This window comes from Octodon degus, unplaced genomic scaffold (assembly GCF_000260255.1).
Source record: "Octodon degus isolate 3935 unplaced genomic scaffold, OctDeg1.0 scaffold00008, whole genome shotgun sequence".
Lineage (NCBI taxonomy): Eukaryota > Metazoa > Chordata > Mammalia > Rodentia > Octodontidae > Octodon > Octodon degus.
This window is the reverse complement of record NW_004524584.1, coordinates 16,293,972-16,317,084: the sequence shown is the minus strand read 5'-3', so window position 1 is coordinate 16,317,084 and position 23,113 is coordinate 16,293,972. Positions and strand designations below refer to the sequence as shown.

At 36.0% G+C, this 23,113-nt stretch overlaps 1 protein-coding gene across 1 annotated transcript in view; it reads right to left on the bottom strand.

Annotated features, from left to right (window-relative positions):
- The window catches only part of Dock3 (dedicator of cytokinesis 3), an 825,219-nt gene that overhangs the window by 500,165 nt on the left and 301,941 nt on the right, over positions 1-23,113 (bottom strand). The window lies entirely within an intron of this gene.

Below are 23,113 nucleotides of genomic sequence, written 5' to 3'. Positions count from 1 at the left end.
AATGTATGTAATGTGTTAATTATTGAAACTGTCCTACCAATTAGATTTGAAACTGTCTCATTGCTATTTGTTTCTCAATAAAATTATGAACAAAAGAAAATAACATAAACCTAAAAAGAACTTATCAATAATCCAAAAAACAGCCAATGAAATACAAAATGTAATACAAAATCTACCAACAACGAGAAGTCCAGGTCCTGATGGATTCACAGCTGAATTCTACAAGAAATTTATGAAAGATACAATCCCAATACTCCTCAAACTCTTCATTGAAATGGAAAAATAAGAAGTCCTCCCAAAATCATTGCTGGAGGTAAGTATTATACTGATAGCAAAACCAGGGAAGGTAGCAACTAAAAAATAGAACTATAGGCCAATCTCCCTCATGAATATATATGCAAAAATCCTAGCGAATAGAATACAGCAAATCATCAAGAAGATTATACACCATGATCACATTGGATTCATCCCAGGGATGCAAGGATGTTTTAATATATGCAAATCTATAAATGTACTACAGTATATCATTAGAGCCAAGCCCAAAAACCATATGATCACCTCATTTGATTCAGGAAAGGCTTTTGATGAAGTCCAATACTCATTCATGTTCAAAGTCCTATAGAAAATTGGAATAGATGGACTCTACATCAGTATGATAAAAGCCATCTATGACAACCCAACAGGAAACATAATTCTAAATGGAGAAAAACTTAAATCTTTTACTCTCGGATCTCGTACAAGACAAAGATTTCCTCTGTCACCACTCCTATTTTATATAGTTTTGGAATCATTAGTTAGAGCCATCAGACACAGAGAAATGAAAGCAATAAGAATAGGTAAAGAAGATGAACTATCATTATTTGCAGATGCCATGATATTCTACTTGGATGATCCTAAAAACTCCATCAAGAAGGTACTAGAATAAATACACAAATTCAGTAGCATAGCAGGAAACAAAGTCAATTCCCAAAAGTAAGTAGCATTCTTCTTTACGGATAACAAAAACACTGATAAAGAAATTAGAGAAACAATACGTTTTACAATAGCACCGAGGAAAATGAAATACCTTAGAATTGATCTAACTAAATAAGTAAAACATCTACTCAATGAAAATTACAATACTGTGAAAAAAGAGATCATAGAGGATTTCAGAAAATGGAAAGATTCCCTGCTCCTGGAAAGGAAGAACCAATATTGTGAACAAAAATCAAACTGTACAGCAAATACTTCATACAATTAACAACTGGGACCTCCTCTTATTGAGAAGTTTTTATACATCAGAAGAAATTATCGACAGAGTGAAAAGACAACCAACCCACAAATTTGGAAAAAATCTCACCTAATAAGCACTCAAACAAAGGTCTTCTCTCTAGAATTTATAATGAACTAAAAAACATATGAGCCCCAAAATTTAAAGATCCAATCCAGAAATGGACATCCGAGATGAACACACACTTCTCAGAGAAAGAAACTCTAGATGGTAATAAATACATGAAAAAATGTTCCACTCACTAGCCATCCATGTAATGCAAATAAAAACAACAAGATACCATCTCACCACAGAAAGAATGGCTATCATAAAGAAATCAACCAACAGCAAATGTTGGAGAGGCAGTTCAAAAAAGGAACCCTTCTCCACTGCTGGTGGGAATGTAGACTGGTACAACCATTATGGAAATCAGTGCAGAGTCTCCTCAAAAAACTAGGACTGCACCCAGCTATCCCCCTCCTGGGAATTTTCCAAAAAGAACTGATATCATCATACCATAGTGATATGTGTGTGCTTGTTTATAGCAGCACTGTTTGTGATAGCCAAAACTTCGACAAAACCAAAATGCCCCTCACCTGAGGAATGGATGAAAAAGCTGTGGTTTTTTTATCCAATGGTGTATGACTCAGTTATAAAGAAAAATAAACTCAAAGCCATCACACATAAGTGGATGCCACTTGAAGTAATACTCATAAGTGAAATAAACCAGACCCACATGTATAAATATTGTATAGTCTCCCTAGTGTAAGAACTCAAAAGGGCCAGTCAAATTGCTTAGTGAATTGAAGCACCTGCAAGTAGGCGCAGTGGCTGTTTCTTTCCCTGGGACTGCTGTGTCAGCTCCACCCCTAAGGCGTGCGGAGAGAGCAAATGAGACTGGGTGTGGTGACATGTGACTGTAATCGCAAGTCTTGGGAGGCTGTAAACAAGTGGATCACTATGAGTCTGATCTAGTAGTGAGACTGTGAACACCCTGTAGACATTTCCCTAAAAAACGCACACAAAAAAAAGAACTCAAAAGAAGAAATGAAAATTGTTAGGTATAATACAACTAAATGGAAAGCGAGAACTTAAGGGTTAAACAACAAAGAGAGGGCAAGGAGAAAAATTAGAAAACATGGTAGGGGCAAAACCATATTTCTATAAACAAGATGGTTAAGGACATGGTGCTGAGAATCTCCATCACGTTTTTAAAGCTAGCAGTTAATTGGTGGGATTCCCACCCTGACTAACTACATATGCTGATACCCATGACATAAGCAACTGCACTGAGGATAGCAAAGTGTAATACTAGGGCCATGCTTGGAAAACCTGTCATTCTGGTCTTCTAAATGTGTACCCTGACTAATTATATATGCTGATACCTGTGAACTAAGCAACTGCACTGAGGATAGCTGTGTGTAATACAAGGGCCATGCTTGGAGTGCCTGTCGTTTTGGTCTTATAAATGTGTACTGCTTCTACTGTCATATCAATTACTGCTATACTCTAAGTAAATGTTTAAAAGAAAAGGTAGTAACAGGTAATAAGAGACAAGAAAAAAAGTCATAGAACTGTACTACTACAAAGTTCTATATGGTTAGAGTTCTATATTTTTGTTTAAGAATATGTAACTGTTTATTTTTATTTTTTTCACATTCTATAAGGATTTAAAGTTTCACATACCAAGGCTGGGGAGATAACTCTATAGAATAAGTGCTAGCCTGGCAAGCACAAGGGCCTGAGGTCAATCCCTGGTGCCACCAAAAAAAAAAAAAAAAGTTTAGCATAATGATTGTTGGAAAATACCTGTTCCATGTTATGTCTAAGGCATTTGATATTCAGACAGATAGTGATGTTAAGCTCAACTGCCTCTCTTGCAGGGTAATAATATCATTAAGCTTCTCTTCTGAAGGGTTAACAATTTAAGTTTCCAGACCAAAAATTGGAGAGAAAGAAGAGCTACATGGCTAGCCAACATTTTGGCCTTCTTTCTAGAGAAGCCCTTCAAGGTCAGGGAGGACTCAGGACATAAAAGAACCTGTACTGCAACATGCTGTAACTCAGTGGTGTCCCAAATTTTCTGCTCAAGGAGATTATGGGGGCACAGAGGAAAGTGACTGATGATGTAGAATGTACCTAAGAAGAGTCATATGGAGAGAAAACATTCTCTCAGGCTTTCACAGAGAGCAGCTTGGTCATACAATGGCCATGACTCATCGACATGGTTGACACTGACAAAGGATCTACAAACTGCAGTAGAGGGTTTCAAGGTAAATCTTGAGGGGATTTAACTGACTTTGTCACATACAAAAGTCACATTTTTTGTTATAAAGGTCTTGCTTTATCTTGGTCTTAAGCATTCAGCAGAAAAGTATAAAAGCAAGGTGTTAAAAAGTAAAGCCATATTATTATGCTGAGCTATAAAATGCTCAAGTCAACAACTTCTCACTTTGCCAGTCCTGGTGTTAACCCGCTACTATTACGGACTACTGGACTATACTGTATTACTTTGCTGAATTCACGTACCTACAATATCTGAATGACAATGGAATACCCATCTCTGACAAAACTAAAAAGGGGGATATAAATGAAGGACCATTTTGTAGTGAAAAAAAAATTTAAGCTACTTTCTCTTAATTCGATGAGAAGATTTGTACTAATAGTGTTTAGACAAGATAACATATCTGCATCTTGTAGTATGAATAACTACTATGAAGACAACAATATGCAATATATTAATTATTGTTACTATCCTACTAACCTGTTTTGAAACTGTCTCAATGTTATTTCTTTCTCAATAAAATTAATTTTAAAAAAGCAATGGCAGTGAATTCCCCATCTTTGACAAACTAAACAAAAAAGGGCAATATAAATGGAGGACCATTTAGTAGTTAAAAAAAATATATATATATATGATAGTTAGGATAGATATACAGCTACATTCTCTTAGTTCAATAAGAAGAAAGATTTGTACTAATAGTGTTTAGGCAAGATATCATGTCTGCATCTTGTACTATGAATAACTACTATGAAGACAACAATGCTAATGTATTAATTATTGTAATTGTCCTACTAATGTGTTTTGAAAATGTCACATTGATATTTCTTTCTCAATAAAATTCATTTAAAAAAAGAAATAAAATAATATTTATAATTGAATAAATATGCAGATACAACACATAGAAACCTATGGTACCTCATGGAATCTGTTCTAAGAAGGAAATTTAAAGTGATAAATTCTCACATTAGGAAATCTGAATAAGCCCAAATTAAGAACTATATGCTACAACTCAACAACAGCTAGAGAAAAAAAGCCAAGTCAAGCCCAAAGCCCAAAGAAGACATGGAATTACAAAGATCAGAACAGAAATTAATGCAATGGAAACAAAGAAAACATTAGAAAGTATAAATGAATCAAAGAGTTGGTTCTTTGAAAGAATGAATGAAATTAATAAGCCCCTAGCTAAACTTATCAAAAATGAAAAAACATTCTTGCAATAAGGAATTAAAAGCAATAAATCACTACAGACTCTATGGAAACTCAGAAAATGATCAATACCTACTTCAAAAATCTTTATTGTCACAAGAGGAAAACAGAAAAATGGACATATTCCTAGATATGTGTAAACTGCCAAAGCTGAACCAAGAGGATATAAAAGTTCTGAATAGCCAATGTAAATCAGTGAATTTGAAAATGTAATAAAAACTCACAAACAAAGAAAAGCTCAGGACCTAATGGATTCACAGCTGAAGTCTACAAGAACTTTAGAGAAGATTTAAATACAACTGTTTTCAAACTCTTCAATGAAATTGAAAGGAAAGCAAATCTCCCAAACTCATTCCTGGAGGCATGCATCATTCTCATACTAAAACCAGAGAAAGAGAGAGAGAGAAAAAAAAAAAAGAGAACTACAGGCTAATCTCCTAATGAACATAGATGTAAAAATCCTTAATAAAATGCTAACAAATATAACATGGAACAGGTAGTTTCCATCAAGTATTGATATGTTAAACTTTAAATCCCTACAGAATATGAAGAAAAAAAATTTTCAAATTAAAAATATTTTTTTAAAATAGGAACAATTACATATTTTTACACAGAAATTTAGAAATTTAACCACATACAGAAACATTGCAGCAGGACAGTCCTATGACATTTTGTTTCTTGTCTCTTGTTTTCATTTATTACCCCTTTTTTGAAGCAAACATTTACTTGAGAGACAGTATAGCAGTAATTGGTATGTCATGACAAGCAGTATGTATTTAGAAAACCAGAATGACAGGCATTCCAAGCATGACCCTAGTATTACACATTGCTATCTTCTGTACAGTTGCTTAGTTCACAGTTATCAGCATATATAGTTAGTCAGGGTGAGAATCCTACCAATTAATTGCTAGTTTCAAAAATCTGCTGAAGATTCTCAGGAGCATTGCCTTAACCATCTTGTGCATATAAATGTATGGCTTTGCCCCTGTCATGTTTCCTAGCTTTTCTCCACTGTCTTATTGCTATTCATTTCCCAATAAATTTAAAAAAATAAACAAAGAAAGAAAGGAGAAAAGATAGGAAAAATTGTAGTGGCAAAAACATGTAAGCATATAAACAAGACGGATGAAGTAACTGTACTAAGAATTTCCATCAGTTTTATGAAAATAGCAATTAATGTGTAGAATTCTCACCACTGACTCTGTTTGCAGATAACTGTAATCTAACTACACTGAGGACAGCAATGTGTAATACAACAACTGTGCTTGGAAAAAAAATAATAGTATCCATATAATTCATAAAATTGATAAAAAATTGAGGTAGGATGAGATGTAAAATATTTCAAGAATGATCTGATTTAGCTACATGTACCAGTCAAGATGAAGGGAGGGAGGGAGGGAGAGGGAGAGGGAGAGGGAGAGACAGAGACAGAGACAGAGAGACAGAGAGAGACAGAGAGACAGAGAGAGAGATTAATAAAGAGCAAATTAATAAAGATTTCCTGGAGAGTGAAAAAAATGCTAGCAAACAATGCAGCAAATCATCCAGAAGATTATGCATCAGGACCAAGCAGGATTCATCCCAGGAATGCAAGTATGGTTGGACATATGCAAATCAATAAATGTAATACATCATATCAACCAAGCCAATGACAAAAATCACATGATCATCTCAATGGATGCATACAAGGCTTTTTTTTTTTTTTTAGATGTATTTAGTACAGGGTCTAAAGAGTCTCACTACACAGATTGGACTTGTAGTGATCCTTCCTGGTTTTCAGTCTTCCAGGCTCTAGGATTACAGGTGCGTGCCACCACACCCAGTCTCAACATTTGTTTCAGCATACCCTGGAGGCAGAGCCAGCATAGCAGGCTGGGGTTCAAACCTCCAGTCCCTGTGTCTGCCTAAGCAGGTGCTTCAATCTGCTGAGCTATCTCACTGGTCCTAGAAAAAGTTTTTTACAAAGTTCAACACTCATCTATGATGAAAACCTTACAGAAAATCAGAATAGATGGCCTTTACCTCAACATAAAAGCCTTCGATGACAAACCAACAGCCAACATCATACTAAATGGACAAATATGAAACCTTTCACTTTAAAATCAGAAAGAAGACAAAGATGTCCACTGTCACCACTCCTATTCAAAATAGTTCTGGAAATATTAGCCAGATAAATTAGACAAGAGAGAGAAATAAAAGAAATAATGATTGGAAAGGAAGAAGTGAAATTATCACTATTTTCAGGTGACATAATACTCTACATGGAAGATATAAAAAACTCCATCAAGAGCCTTGTAAATTTAATAACTAGATTCAGTAGCATAGCAGGCAAATTAAAGTACCCTGAGAAAAGACTGAAGAGGATTTGAGAAAATGAAAAAATATTCCTTGCTCCTGGATAGGAAGAACCTACATTGTGAAAATGGTCATACTCCGAAAATTGTTAAGCAATCCAGATTGAAATACCATTAGTACAACTCAAAGAGAGAAAACATGTCTAAAATTCATCTGGAATCAAAAGAGACGCAGAATAGCAAAAGCAATTCTGGACAACAAATGAAAAGCAGGAGGCATCCTAATCCCTAATCCCTACCACAAACTACTGTGATATAATCAGCTTGGCAAAAACACAGACCTGAGGATCAATGGAACAGATTAGAAGATGCAAACAGATTTGATGAAAAAATAGATCATATATCAATCATTGTTAATTAGCTATTCTTGTTTTGAAAATCTGTAATATAGGTATTGTTATGTGTTACCCTATTTGTTTCTGATTTTTGTTTTGTTTTTACTCTTCAAAATAAAGTAAAAGTATAATCTAAGAAAGATGCAGACATAACTACAAACACAATCAACCACCTTATCTCTGACAAAGGGATCAAACACCTCACTGAAAAAAATGTAGCCTGTTTATTAAACAGTGCTGGAAATATGGGCTTTCTACATGCTGAAGGCTTTAACTAGACCCATGTCTAATACATTAAAAAAGTGGATCAAAAATTTAAATATAAAACAGAAACACTAAATCTTCTGGAGGAAAATGTAGGTAGAAATCTTTAAGACATAAGGGCAGGTAAAGAGTTCACAAACAAAAACAAAACTGCACAGGAAATACTTTAAGGAATCAACAACGTGGATATCATTTTTTTGAAAAAGCTTTGCACATCAAAAGCAATTACCTACAGGGTTAAAAGAAAAATCACAGATTGAGAAAAAAATTATCCAATTGTCCCTCAAAGGACTTCAAAATCAGGCCCCCAAAATTGAAAGATTCACTCTTAAAATGGGCAACAGAGATGAATATACTCTTCTCAGATGAAGAAATAGAAATGGAAAATAAATATATGAAAAGTGTTCAGCAGCATTGGTCATTCAAGAGATGCAAATTAAAACAACACTGGGATTCCATCTCACCCCAGAAAGAATGGCTATCATCAAGAAGTCAAGTAATAGTAAATTCCAGAGAGGGTGTGGGGAAAAAAAAGACTGTTTCTCTACTATTGGTGGGGGTGTAGACTGTTAAATCACTATGGAAATCAGCGTGTTGATTCCTCAAAAAGCTAGGATTGGGGGTCCCATTCAAGCTAGCTATTTTCATCCTGGGTATTTTTCCAGAAGAATTGAAAACAGCATACCACAGAGATATATGTGCACCCATGTGTATAGTAGCACAATTTGTCATAGCTAAATTTCAGAAACAACTCAAATGTCCATCCACTGAGGAATGCATAAAAAAAAGATGTGGTATTTTTATACCATGGAGTATTACTCAGCTATAAAAAAGATAAATTTGAGGCTTTTATAGGTAAATGGATGCAACTAGAGACCATTCTTGTAAGTGAAATAAATTAGACTCACCTGTGCAAACATATTTTCATGCTAGTGTAAGAAACTGAAAGAATAAATAAAATCTAAATGATACAATAGATACTGTAAAAGGGAAAGAATCTGTTCAAAGGGAAGGAAGAACTAGAAGAAGAAAAGGAGAAAAGAAAAAAAGGAGGAAAGGAAAACATATTTATATAGAGGATAGCTTGGATAACTGCACTGCTGATGTCTGCTTGTCTACTGAAGGAAGCAGCTAATGCTTAAATTTTTTCTTTTCAATTTCTTCTAATTTTTATATCAATTTTACGTGCTTATATCTAATAATCTAAAAAATTAATTTGAATATATCATGCAATATAACCACTATTGTTGAATCCCTATTATTTTGTTTAGTGAAATTCCGTATAATTTCTAATGGCTTTTTAAAAACTTATTTTATTCTCTTTAAAAAATAAAAAAGAAGTCCAAAAGCTTCGATGTGGCAGTGTACGAGGCATGCCCAGGAAGAACAGAATGGTCAGTGTGACTAGCGTAAAGGTAAATAAGGTGAAGAGTGATGATAATACAGAGAAGTATTAAGAGGCAGAACAGTCAGGGACTTTGAAAAACATGTTAAGTATTTGGCTTTTACTTTAAGCCAGAAGAAATGTCACTGAAGGCTGAAGACTTGAAAGCATTTAATTTGGTGGGCTAAATCTGACATTGAGTTCCAATGTTTATGTCAGGAAAAGTAGGAGTGTCTAGCAGAGAAAAGAGGCAAAGAATAAGCAATGAGATGAAAAGAACAATATAGGAGGAAAGTCATGGAAGCCAAATTAAAAGTAGTTTTTAAGACGAATTTTATCAAATGGACTGTCAAATGCAAGTAAATATATGTGAAATGAGAACGAACCAAGAGATTTGGGATTGAGGTGGTCATTACTAACTTCTGTAAGAGTAGTAGGGATAAAATAGAACTCAGTAGAGAAAATAAGAGAAGGATGTGGAGAAAGAGTGTAGACAACTCTTGTGAAGAATTTGCAGTACTTCAAAGCAGGCTGCATTGTATGGTCAAGGAAAGGTATTTCTTAAAATGGGACAAAATTCAGGTTATTTATTTGTATGTTGAGGTAAATGATCTAATAAAGATGGAAAGTTTAAAGATGAAGGTGTTCATTTTTGAGTAGAAACAGATTTCAGAATAAAAGGAGATGACTGGGCTTATCATCCCTCAATATCTGCAAGGGACTGGTTCCAGGATCTACTACAAATAACCGAATTCAAGAGTGTTCAATTATGTTACATAAAACTGCATAATATTTGAGTACAACCTTCAAATACCCTCTCACACACTATTTATCTATTTACTTACTTAATTTTTTATGATTATGAGGATTAAACCTAGGGCCTTATACATTCCAGGCCAGCACCCAACCACAAAAATACTCCTGGAGCCCCATCTTCTATACATTTTAAATTACGTCTAAATTACCTAGAGTTCCTTTAAAGACTTCTCCAAATACAGCTTCTCTGACAGCAATAGAACACCCATCTCTGACAAAACAAAACAAAAAAGGGGGGATATGTTGGGAGCCACCAAATCTAGGAAATTGATAAAATGTGTGTAGGTGGGACTAAGCCTGTGCCTAAAGCAAACAAGCTACCTCAGTCCTGACATAAACATCCTGTCTGGTTAAGGTCAGCTATTAGTCACTAAGCAACCTGTATCACATGTTATTAACTTTGTAAAAGTACCCTTAAACCCTGTAGAGCAGTTTGTAGATACTTTGTCAGTATCAGCCATGTGGATGAGTCATGGCCTTGCTTGAACAATTTGCTCTCTGTGAAAGCCTGAGAGAATGTTTTCTCTCCATGTGACTCTCTTTAGGCACACTCTACATCGTTCATCATTTTCCTCTGTGGCCCCATAATATCCTTGATCAGAAAATTTGTGACACCACTCCGTTACAGGATGTTACAGTACAGGTGCTCTTTGTCCTGAGTCCTCACTGACCTTGAAGGGCTATGGCCAAAATGTTGGCTTTCCTTGTACCCCTTCTTTTTAATTTTTAGGTCTGCAAACTTAAGTTGTTAACCCTCCACAAGAGAAGTTTAATTTTATTATTATCCTGAGGGGATTTGACTGACCTTGTCAGATATAAAAGTTATATTTCTTATCATATAGGTCTTGCTTTATCTTGGTCTTAACCATTCAACAAAAAAGTATAAAAACAAGGTATAAAAGGTAAAGCCATATTAGTATGCTGAGCTATAAAAGGCTCAAGTCAACAACATCTAACATTGTCAATTCTGTGGATAACCCACTACTATTATGCACTACTGGACTATATTGAATTATTTTGCTGAAATCACACACCTACAATATTTGAATGGCAATGGAATACCCATCTCTGATTAAACTAAACAAAAAGAGGGATATAAATGACCATTTTGTTGTGAAAAAAATGTATATATATGTATATATAAAAGTTAGGATAGATATACAGCTACTTTCTCTTAGTTCAATGAGAAGAAAGGTTTGTATTAATATTGGTTAGACATGATATCATGTCTGTATCTTGTACTCTGAATAACTACTACAATGACAACAATATGCAATATATTAATTATTGTAACTGTCCTACTAACCTCTTTTGAAACCGTCTCATTGCTATTTCTATCTCAATAAAATTAATTTAAAAAAAATTAAACAGCAAAGGAAAATTAGACAGATAATTGCAATATATTGGAAATATAATAGAGAAATAATGTTAAATTATAAAGATTTGAAAATACATGAAAAATATAGTAACAGGAAAATTGGCACCATAGGGTGTGAACAAGTACTTTACTACAAAAGAAAACTATATCCAATACATATATAAGCATGTGTAATAAATCCAGTCTCATTTATAATGAAATAAATTAATATTGAAATTCAAACAATAAAAAATAAAAACTGAAAAAAGTAAAAAAAAAAACTTTGCAAAAGCATAAAGGACCATTTTGCTATGAAAAATTAATTTAAAAAGAACAAAAATTTAAGATTTCTTGAACATGTGCAGTAATATTCAATCAGAGAAATAAAATGTGAGAACATCAGCTGAAAGTAAGTGGAGTAGAAGGGGATGTTTGAGAATAAAAGAAATGTAAATTGGTTTTTCAAAGAGTGGTAGCTGACAATGAATTGACGGTGTTGTAGGTAGCTAAATTAGATGGAATGTTATAGACAGGGCTAGGTCCTCAGAAGAAGGCAATATAGAAGACAAAACTGCCTTATAACTGTGGGAGAGACAGATACTCCTACTGTGAGCCAAACTTCAAGACAAGAGAATAAACAAATGCAGCCACATACTTTCCTAGGGATGGGCACCAGAGTGGATATTCTAAATAAGTCTCAGTCACCTTGCAAAAGCCAAAGAGTTACCAACCCAACCCCCAACAGGAAGAGCCCCTATTCCATATTTGTATGCTTGCTACTTGACTTGCTCCCCCATTTGATCCTAATTTAATCAATTTTACTTAAGCAATTGTACTTGTAATCTTGTTAGTTGACCATATTTTTGTTCTACCCCATGTGAGTGTTCCCATGTTTTCCACCTTAGACCCATTGTACCTCATGGTTTTGCTCTATAAAAATCCCTAGAAAAGGTAGTTTCCTTGGCAACCCACTTGGGTCCCTTTCTGTCCCTCTCTAGGACAGGGGCTTGCTCTCCCACAATAAATATATTCTGATTTTAACCTCCTTTTGTTAATAAAATTTATTCTTTGGTTTTAAAGAACACTAACTTCCCCCAAGTATGTTTCAGGTTGGAAGTTTCATTCCTCTATATCAACAGAGGAACAGTAGTTCAACTGCTTGGTAGTTTTGATATTTGTGAACATTAATTAAAACTAAGATATTTTTCTAGCCAAGTATAATGATATATACTTATACATGTATGCATGCCACAGCCCAAATGTTTGTGTCTCTTTAAAATTCATATATTGAAATACTAAATCCCAAGGCAATAATATTAGGAAGGAAATGATATCTTTTGGAAGATAATTAGATCATATAGGCAGAGTCCTCAAGAATGGGGTTATTGTCCTTATAAGCCTAGTAGAGCTTGTTTACCTATACTACTATATGAATGTACAGTGAGAAGGTGCCACTATACATTCATATAGTAGACACTCACAAGGATATGAGGAAGTAGACACTCACAAGATTGTAAACCTGTTAAGATCTTGATCTTAGACATACCAGCCTCAAAAATTGTGAGAAATTTATTTATAAATTATCTTGTTTATGGTGTTCTCTTACAGCAGCCCAAACAAACTAAGTTGATATGTATGCTCATATTAATATGTGTATGTTTGTATACATATATATGGACACATATAATACCCCATGCACATACCATAATATATATACACACACATGCACATACACACATACACAATTATGAACAAGAGTATCCTATTGTAGCCTTTTAAGGCATTATACTTTTACTCATTTTTAATTACATTTTCCAAAGATGACAATATCTTCCATGCTAAGTGTTCTTTTAAAATAATGTGACATTAGAAGTTCCTCTAGCATGAGATGAAATCCATTTCTCCACGCCCTTAAATCTAGGCAGGCTCTGGGTCTAACCAATAGAACATGACAACAGTGAGATAGATCAGTTCTTGGCCTTAACTAGTCTGGCAGTTTTTTTCTTTCTATCTGTTAGAATGGATGAACAAATGAACATTTCTTCTCAGAATAAAATAGTGACACTATAGGGACCGGGGAGATGGCTCAGTGGAATAAGTGCTTCCGTGGCAAGTGCAAGGGCCTGAGTTCAATCCCCAGTTCCAAAACAAAAGAAAAAAAAATAGTGACACTGTCAACAGCCCAAATTACATGTTGAGGTGACAAACAGCCTCTCCAATATTTTTTTTCTATATTTAGGACAAGGTTTACAGGGCCCTACTATGTAGATTGCACTCATAGTGATTCTCCTGTTTTCAGGCTCCCAAGTGCTGGGATTACAGGGGCACACAACCATGCACAGTCTCAACTGCCATCTCAGCGCACCCCACAAGTGGGGCCAGCATGGCACACTGGGGATGGAACCCCGGCCACTGTGCTCTGCCTAAGCAGGTGCTTTGGTCTGCTGAGCTACCAAGCCGGCCCCCAGGCTCTCCAATAGTCAGTCCTAATTGTAGAAATGATCCATTCTCGATACATAACTCCATTGAGCCCTCAAGTAACTATGGCCTTAACTGATATCTGACTGGATAAGAATAAAAATCCTAAATGGAAACTGTCCAACTGATCCTATTTGATCCATGGAAGATAATAAAGAGTTGTTTTAAGCCACTAATCTCTGGGTTGCTTATATGTAATTATAAAAGTACTTTGTGAATGAGTTTATCACTGGTTAAAAGTCAAGAAAAAACAATAATCTTGTGTTCCTTTATATAAGATTATGAATAATGCAGCTTAAAATTATTATAGATTCATCTTATACTGTTAATTAAAATAAGCTAAAATTGATGTGGACATAATTCCTAGTTTATAAGTTGTCTCCAAGATGTAAGACCAGATTCCTTTTCCAACATAAGCATATGGTCTGGGACTATGTCAGTTTTTGCATGATACTTATAAAATATAACACAATTCTTTTAATTTAAGTATTTATTAAATAACTAGAGGAATAAGTAAAGGAAAAAAAATTAATGCTCCATAGATGTGATCCTAGTCAATACATTTTCTGATAGGTTCTCTGAGAGGTAATTAATAAAGTTAACCACTGAAGGTATGTCACTAAACTACAAAGCCTATAAAGCAAGGATCATATATTCATTTACTACTTCATCTCTAGAACCTATACTTGGCTTATAATAAGTGATAACATTCTTATAATGAAGAAATGCTAGGGCCAGTGAGATAGCTCAGTGGACTAAGCACCTACTTTGGCAAGTGCAGGGACCAGGGTTTGATCCCCGGTCCCACATGCTGCGTCAGCCCCGCCCCTAGGGCATGCTGATCCAGCGTGGTGGTGCACACCTGTAATCCCAGCACTGGGAAGGCTGAAAACAGAAGGATCACTACAAGTCTGAGCTGTGTAATGAGACTCTGTACCAAATACATTTTTTAAAAAAAGAGCAACGGTGATAGGGATAGTGATGGCTGGCGACTGATAATAGTTAAATGTTGGGTGCAGGTGGCAGAGGCATGGAAGCTTCTTCTGGCTTGCAGACCGACTGTGAGACACTGCTGAGCTGCTTTCAGGAGATGGACAGTGTACACTTCGAAGACGTCTTGGCACTCTGGAGGAAGATGAAGTTTGGGATGCTCTTCTGTGGCAAAATGAAAAATTTAGAAAAGAACACATTTTCAAAAGAAGCCTTAGCTTTGGCGTGGAGATACTTTTTACCTCTGTACACCTTCCAGATCAGAGTTGGTACTTTGTATCTGTTATATGTATTATATAACACCCAACTGTGCCAACCAAAAGATCAGAGTTGCACTAAAGGATTGGGATGAAGTTTTAAAATTTCAGCAAGATTTTAATAAATGCCCAACATTTTGATGCAGCTTATATTCTTAGGAAGCTATGACTTGACAGAGCATTTCCCTTTACAGCAATGCCTAAATTGGTATGTTGACTTAGCTTTCATATAGAATGAAGAAAAAAATTCAATGAACTGAAGTTACAGAGGAATTTAAGGACCTGAGTGATCGTGTAATGAAACTTAACACTTTTGATGTATTAGAGGAAATACTGAATGTTCATGCGCATTATCAGAACATGAAACATGTGATTTTGACTGATAAGTCCAAACCAGACAAAGCCCTCAGCTTGATAACAGATAATTTTTCTTGAAAATATTAAGAACATAGTTTTGGAACATGAGCAGTGGCACAGAGACAAATAGAATCCATCCTTAAAATCAAATCTTAAAGATAGGAAGAAAAGAGAGAAGGAAATGCACAAGAATCACAGAAATGTGCAAGCACTGAATCATTAGCAAAAATAACATCAAAAGCCTTTTCAGTTGTTGTTCAGGCATCCCAGTCAAGACGACATCGTCAAGTCTGACTTGACTCTTCTGACTCTGATTCTATCTCTGCCTCTGCCTCCTGTCAAGGACAAACCAGAGCAAATCAGAAGAAAGAGCCAAGCCAGTGCCAAAGTAGGTAAGGAGGAAGATGTCTGCCAGGAGCAAAGGCAATGTGTGGAATGTACAGAAGGAAGAAAAACCTTTAAGTTTTGTATATGCCTGTAATTACAGAAGAGGAAGAAGAAAATGATAGTGTTAATGAAACAGAGTTCGTTGCACCCAAGAGGAAAAGAAAACGCTGAACAAAGGACTTGATGTGGAGTTTCAAACTTTTGAGCAGAGAGAAGAAAAGATTTATATTTTTTGAACCAAACAGAAAGACTAACCTTATTAAAAATAATTCTTCTGAGGAACTGAGTCATTTCTTTGAAATGAGAATACTGTAACATGGTTAAAGAGAGGAAGAATTGGCCAGCCAGAGAGCTCAGTGGACTACAGTGCCTGCTTAACAGAGCACAGATCCTGGGGTTCAATCCATGGTGTGCCATGTCAGAAATGGCAACTGAGATTGGGTGTGGTGGCACATGCCTGTAATCCAAGGTACTGAGGGCCTGAACACAAGAGAATCACTACAAGTCTGATCAACATCGTGAGACCCTATAGACCCTCTACTAAATACATTTTAAAAAGAGGAAGATTTACTCTTAAATCTTTTAAATTTTGTGAAGTCTGCATAAATGGAGATAATTACATATAAAACATAATAGAAATAATCTTGTTATGTGGAGATAATTGTTATTTTCCATAATTTTTTGTGATATTGTCTAAATATAGTGCTAGTAATATTGATGCTTCTATTTTATTTAAAATCTTTTCTTCAAAGAGTAATATTTATTGTAAGTAAATGACTGTATCTACAACCTGGCAATGTGTTTGTATATGATGGTTAGTTACTGTTTTGTGCATTGGATGGTTAAGTGCAATCAAAATGGTGCCCTCTTTACTTGCTTTTCACCTGCATGGAGCTTGCTCTGTGTATGCATTGTGGTAGACCACCTGCACAGCACACATGGGGCTCACTCTGTTGTCCTAGCCTCTGAGGCTCAGTGCATAGCCCCTGCAGTTCATGGAGGGGTTCACCCTGGCTCCAAGTTACAGTTCACAGTGAAGGGCCTGGCCAGGGGCAAAGCTGCTGAGCTCGGGTGTAGGGGTGATGCACCTTTCTAGGCCTCATCCCAGCAGTCAGCCAGGGCTCCTCCTGTGATCCTGGCATCTTCCCAAAGCCCCACCTCTGAGTGCGGCAGAGTGCAGGGTCACTCTTGGTCTTATCCATGGTGCTGTTTGCGGTTGGTTATATACCATGTACTTTCCCCGAAGTGTGGGCTGAGGAGTAAGTATAACCAGAGAAATTAAAATGAAAATAACACCAATCCCATCTTACCCAAAAAGAATGACCATCATCAAAAATAAACAAATAAATAAATCAACTAACAATTGCTGGAGAGGCTGCAGGGAAAAGGGAACACTTTTTACACTGTTGGTGGGAAAATAAATAAAATCACTGTGAAAATCGATACAGAGTTTCCCCAAGGAACAAAAAAACAAAACTCAACTACAAATTCCCACTTGATCCAGCTATTCCCCTTCTAGATATATTCTTCAAAGAGTTAATGACATCCCATGATGGAAATATATGTATACCCATGTTTATAGCAGCACAATTCAAAATAGCTAAATCTTGGAAGCAATGTATACATCTGTGAAAAGATGACTGGATAAAACAAATGTGGTATTTGCACACATTGTACACTTGAGTCATCTGTTGGAAAATGGATGCACCTATTTACCTTTTCCTTTTACCTTTCAACTTGTTTGGTGGCTACCTTGACATCATAATGTTAAGTGAAATAGACACCTAAGCTTAAATAGCACATGGTTTCTCTTATGTAAGAAACCCCAACTAGAAAGAGAACAATAAAAGATAAAAGTAGGGAGGTAAATCTTCCTCAAAAGAGAAGAGATTAAAAGATAAAGGGAGTGAGGAAGGATAGGGGATGAAAAGGGATTAAGATGTATTATGTACATGTACTAACTCCACCCAAGAAATGTAAACATTATGCACTACAAATGCACCCCCCAAAGGGGAGGGAATTATGGGTAGAAGAAGAAGTAGGGAACAGAAAGGGATTGAAAAATGAATTAAGGTGTCTTATGTACATGCACCAACTTTCCACAAGGAATATAAACATCATATACTACAAACTTGTGCTAATAAAAATAAGTAAAACAACATTCTAGAAGATCTTTAAAAAGTAAATCAAAGGATATGAAAGACCAAAATAACAGATAAGAGTCTAACAGCATAAGAAAAACCACCAAAAGACAGAATATTCATTCACTTATATTAATCATGTCTAAAATGTCAAGCAAAGAATATTTTGGTCTCTAGATTTAGAAGTTAGTTAACAGAAAAGATAAAAGTTTGTGATAGGTTTATTGTATTATAGGCACAGAATGTCATGTATTAAGGATATGTAGCACATCAAGAAATATTGTATCAGAATTTCACTTCACAAAGGAAGAAGTTAGTACCTAATAAATTGATCCTCCTAAAAACAACACATATTGAAACATTATGGAACAATAATAGAATAAAAAGAAATTAAATGAGTGACATTAGAAAATGGTGGCAGGGGCACCTTTTTCAAATGCTCATTCTTTTACAGAAACACTGGAAACGTAGTGGAAGCTATTAGAAACAGCCATTATTAACATTCCAAAAGAGAAATGGTTACAGAAATCAAATAATTGCCAAATTAAGAAAAACGCAACTCAGAAACAGTAGGAAAGTTAGGTGGTATTTTTATTTGCCTTTGTCCTAGCCCTTCCTCATCAATGCAACAGTCTTAAAGTAGTAGTGTCTTAAAGAGGCAGCAGACTGTGTCCCTGGTAAGGGACCCTGGTCCCCAGTTCTAAAGAGAGGAGAATGGATTATTCACAAATTATATGGGTATTTCAATTTGTTTGCTGGTTACCTGACAGACTGATGCAAGACACACCTCTCTATTTTTACCTAAATTGAGCACTGCTGTGATTTGTGTTTAGATTTTTCCCAAAGCATCATACATAATTCCTCTTTCTTTTTCCACTTCCATCTCCTTTCAAACCCCCTTCCCTCCCTGTTCACAAAGCTCACTGTTCATTTTCTTTTACTTTTTTCTTTCCTTTTTTTTCCTTTCTCTTCCCTCACCTACCTATTTACCTTTTCCTTTTGAACAGTTTCTATTTGATAACATCTATTGCACATTTATGTTTTTATTTGCATTTTTCAGTTTCTCATATCAGAGAGATAATGCAATATTTACATCTGTGAGTGCCTTATTTCACTTACCATTATGGTCTCAAGGTCCATTCATTTGAGTATACATGTTTCAATTTTATATTTATCACTGAGTAATACTCTATTATATAAAAATATATTTATCCATCCATTGCTTGATAAACATTTGGGTTCCTTCCAAGATTTAGCTACTACAAACTGTGCAGCCATAAACATGGGTACATATATATTGCTGCATGTGTATCATGATTTTAATTCTTCTGGGAAGATATCAAGAAAGGGACCCTATGCCTGGTTCACATGGGACTGCTAATTCTAGTTTTTTGAGGAATCTTCACATCGATTTCTACAATATTTGCACCAGCCTACACTCCCACCAAGAGTTAAGAAGGGTTCCATTTTTTCCCTCAGCCCTGTCAACATTTATTATTATGTAATTCTTGATAATAGCCATTCTTTCTGGAGTGAGACAGAATTTCAGCACTGTTTTAATTTGCAATTTTCAAATGACTGATGATGTTGAACACTTTTTCATTTTTGAATTGACTGGCATCAATAAAAAAGCAGGAGCCAGCATATTTACATTGTTTCTTGACATAAAGAAATTATTCGCAGTAATAACAGCAGAAAACTTCCCAAGTATTTCAGTTACTTTTCTCTCATTGCTGGGAGAACATACCCAACATCCAAAGTTAAGGAAAGGCTTACTTAGCTCACAGTCAATGGAAGTTTTGGTCATATTTGGCTGGCTCCAAAGCAGAGTGGCATACAGCAGTTCATGGCAGTGGAAAACACCAAAGAGCAAAGGAAGGAGCTGCAGCCACAGAAGCTAGCAAGCCTCTCTCTCTTTCTTATATTGTATTCAGGATGTTTGCCCCAGGGAGGGTATAGCACTCATACCCATAATCCCAGCACTGGATCATGAATTAATCACAGACTCTTCTGGAGCCTGCCCCCATAACTGCATGAGGTTTTGGAAGGAAAACTAGACATAAACCATACCATTCACTCCTTTTCCCCCTCAAAACTCACGCACATTCCTTTATGCAAAGGGCATCTTAGTCCATCTCTTGAATTGCCAAAGTCCTAACAGTTTCAGCATTACAGAAAAGTCCAACGCCCAAGTCTCCTCCAAGATCTAAGGCAAACTCTTAGCTGTGAGCCCCCACACAAATGAAAAGTTAAACACTTCCAACATTCAATAACACACACACAAAAAAAAATTACCATTCCAAATGGTACAAAAAGGAGGATACAAGCACTGGGACCAAAGCAAGTCCAAAATTCAGAAGAACCATCATTAGTCCTGTAGTTCCATGTGGAACATCTGAAGCAATCTGTGGCAAACTGTGAGCTCCATGTCTCTCCACCTCTATGAAAATTTTGGCGATAGCTCCCACTGCTTCTCTTTTAGGCAGGCTTTGCTCCCTCCTTACAACTTTCCTTAGATGATCCACATTTCTGGCTTTTCTAAACTTCTGGGGTTTCTACTGCACATTAGGCTTATTACTCTCTTCTTCACATACTGCCATCTCAGGGGCATATTCCCTGGCCTCCCAGGACTTCTGAAATCTAGGTGGAAGCCTTCTTAACCTCAGAACTCTTGCATTCCTCATGTGCCTAAAACCAACATCATGTGGATGATGCCAATGTCTGCTGCCAACTAGAGTAGTAGCCAGGTTTTCTTCTCTTTTGCCTGTAGGGTCAAGTTCCTGAATCGCTGAGCACTCTAATCCTATTCCAAGAGACAAGTTCTCTACAATGCCCCTGACTGGAAGTTGGTAGGACCACTGCTGCCATTCTGGAACGTGGAACTCTGCCACTTTCTCCTCAAAGCAAAGTCTTTTACTTTTGCAGTTGTAAGGATGTAAAGGGCAGACTTTCTGATTCTTCTGATGCCCTCAGGTCATCTTTTCTATTCTCCTGCTCATTCTCAACAATGGAGATCTTCTCAGCTCTGTCTTTGTAGTCCATAGCTTTTTTGGTGCTTCTTTTCTACCCAAATACACGACATTTTAAATCATCCTGCTAGGTTCCTTGCTCTTGATTCTCAACATAAACCTGGCTAAAAGCTCCAAACAATAGCCATGCCACTGATTCAACATTCAACTGCCTTGAAATTTCTTTTGCAAAATTAATCAGTTCACTACATTTAATCTCAGTCTCAGGCTAAGTCTCTGGACATGGGCAAAATGCAAAAAAACCTTTCTGCCAAGCCATAACACACATCATCTGGAGTCAAACAACCAATGCAGTCCATCTTCCAAGAAACCGCCCCATCTGTTCTTTACAGTCAGTATTTCTATCAGCCTTCTGGTCTTCTGAGCTCTAACCAGAATCTCCCATACAGAACAGTCAAAGGCATTCCAGCCCTGCTCTTTCAGGTAATATCTCCAAATCTTTCCTATCTCTTCCCATAAGCTATTCTCAAAGGCTCATAATCTACATGATTAGATCTAGTCACAGTAACAACTCCATTTCTCTATATCAAATTTTGCCTCAGTTATTTTTCTCTCATTGCCAGAACAAAATACCCGACACCTCAAATTAAGGAAAGAAATGTTTATTTCGAGGTTTAGTTAAAGGTTTATTTGGAGACTTCCATCCATTCTCAGCTGGCTCCAAGGCAAAGAAGCACATGGTAGAGGGCATCAGTTCATTGTGGTGCAAGACAGAAAAGAGCAAACGGAGGAACAGTGGTTGCTGCAGTTAGCAAGCTTCTCCCCTGTCCTTATATTGTATTCAGGCTATCTGCCCCAGGGTGGGTGTAGCACTCACACTCATAATTCCAGCATTGGATCAGAATTAATCACAAATTCTAGAATCTTGCCCCATTGATTATATGAGGCTTTGGGGGGACAACTAGACACAAACCATAACACTAAATATGGAAAAACAATTTGACATATGGATAAGTGTGAGGTATACAGAACTCCAGTTATCCATGACCAAAATAAATCTACACCAAGGCATAAAATCAACAGTCTAGAAATCTAGCACAAGAATAGAATATTAAATGCTGTTAAAAAAACAAATCTATAAAGAAAGCCAACAGAATTACAGCAAACTTCTCAACAGAAATCTTTAAATCAAGAAGAGCTAGAAGTGAAATATTCCAATTCCTGAAAGAAAACAACTTTCAACCAAGATTGATGTACCTGCAAAACTGTATTTCAAAATTAATTGAAAAGTAAGACAAATCCATGACAAAGAACAACTGAAGAAATTCATGATAACAAAACTAGCTCTATGATGTGTTCTAAAATATATTGCAGAGAGAGATGACAACGTGCACAAATCAAAGAATACCAATAGAAAGAACCCACCAGGCGGGGCAAAGAATTAAACCAAGAAGAAATGCAAGGCAACAATAGCAGATAATACTATGAAAAGAAGAACTTAATACATGCCAGTAACAGCTATAAATGGAAATGGTCTCAAGTCACCAATCAAAAGAAACAGACTAGGGGGCCAGTCAAATAGCTCAGTGGATTAAAGCACCAACAGGGGTTCAATCCCAAGGCCTGCCATGCTGGTCCCACCCCCAGGGTGTGCTGAGACAGCAATTGAGACTGGGCATGGTGGCATATGCCTGTAATCCCAGCTCTTGGGAGGCTGTAAACAGGCGAATCACTATGAGTCCGATCTAGTAGTGGACCCTGAATACCCTGTAAACACTTCCCTAAAATATATAAAAAAAAGAGAGAAAGAAAAAAACAAACAAACAAACTGGCAGAATGGACTCAACAATATGCTGCATAAAAGACACACATTTAACTCAAACTATATACACAGATTTTTTTTATTTTTTATTTTTTTATTTTTCAACAAATAATACACTGCATATATTCTTCTTAGTGGTTAATTGCTGTACAAGATGCGGACTTGTGATCCTATTTACAAACACCACTAGAACAAATCATTCTATCCATTAACAGAATATAACTATATATCTATCCCAACCACTTTGAATATACAGATACAAATTGGACATTCATCTCTATATCCCATTTTTTCGAAGTTCCGTTATTGAATATTATAGGTGTGTAAACTCAGCAAAATATTCTAAAAGAGTCCAGTAGCCCATAATAGCACTGGGTCTTCTGTTTAACTGGCAATGTCAGAAATTATTGACCTGAGTCCCCCACAGCTCAACTTAACAGCATGGCTTTATTTCTTATAATTT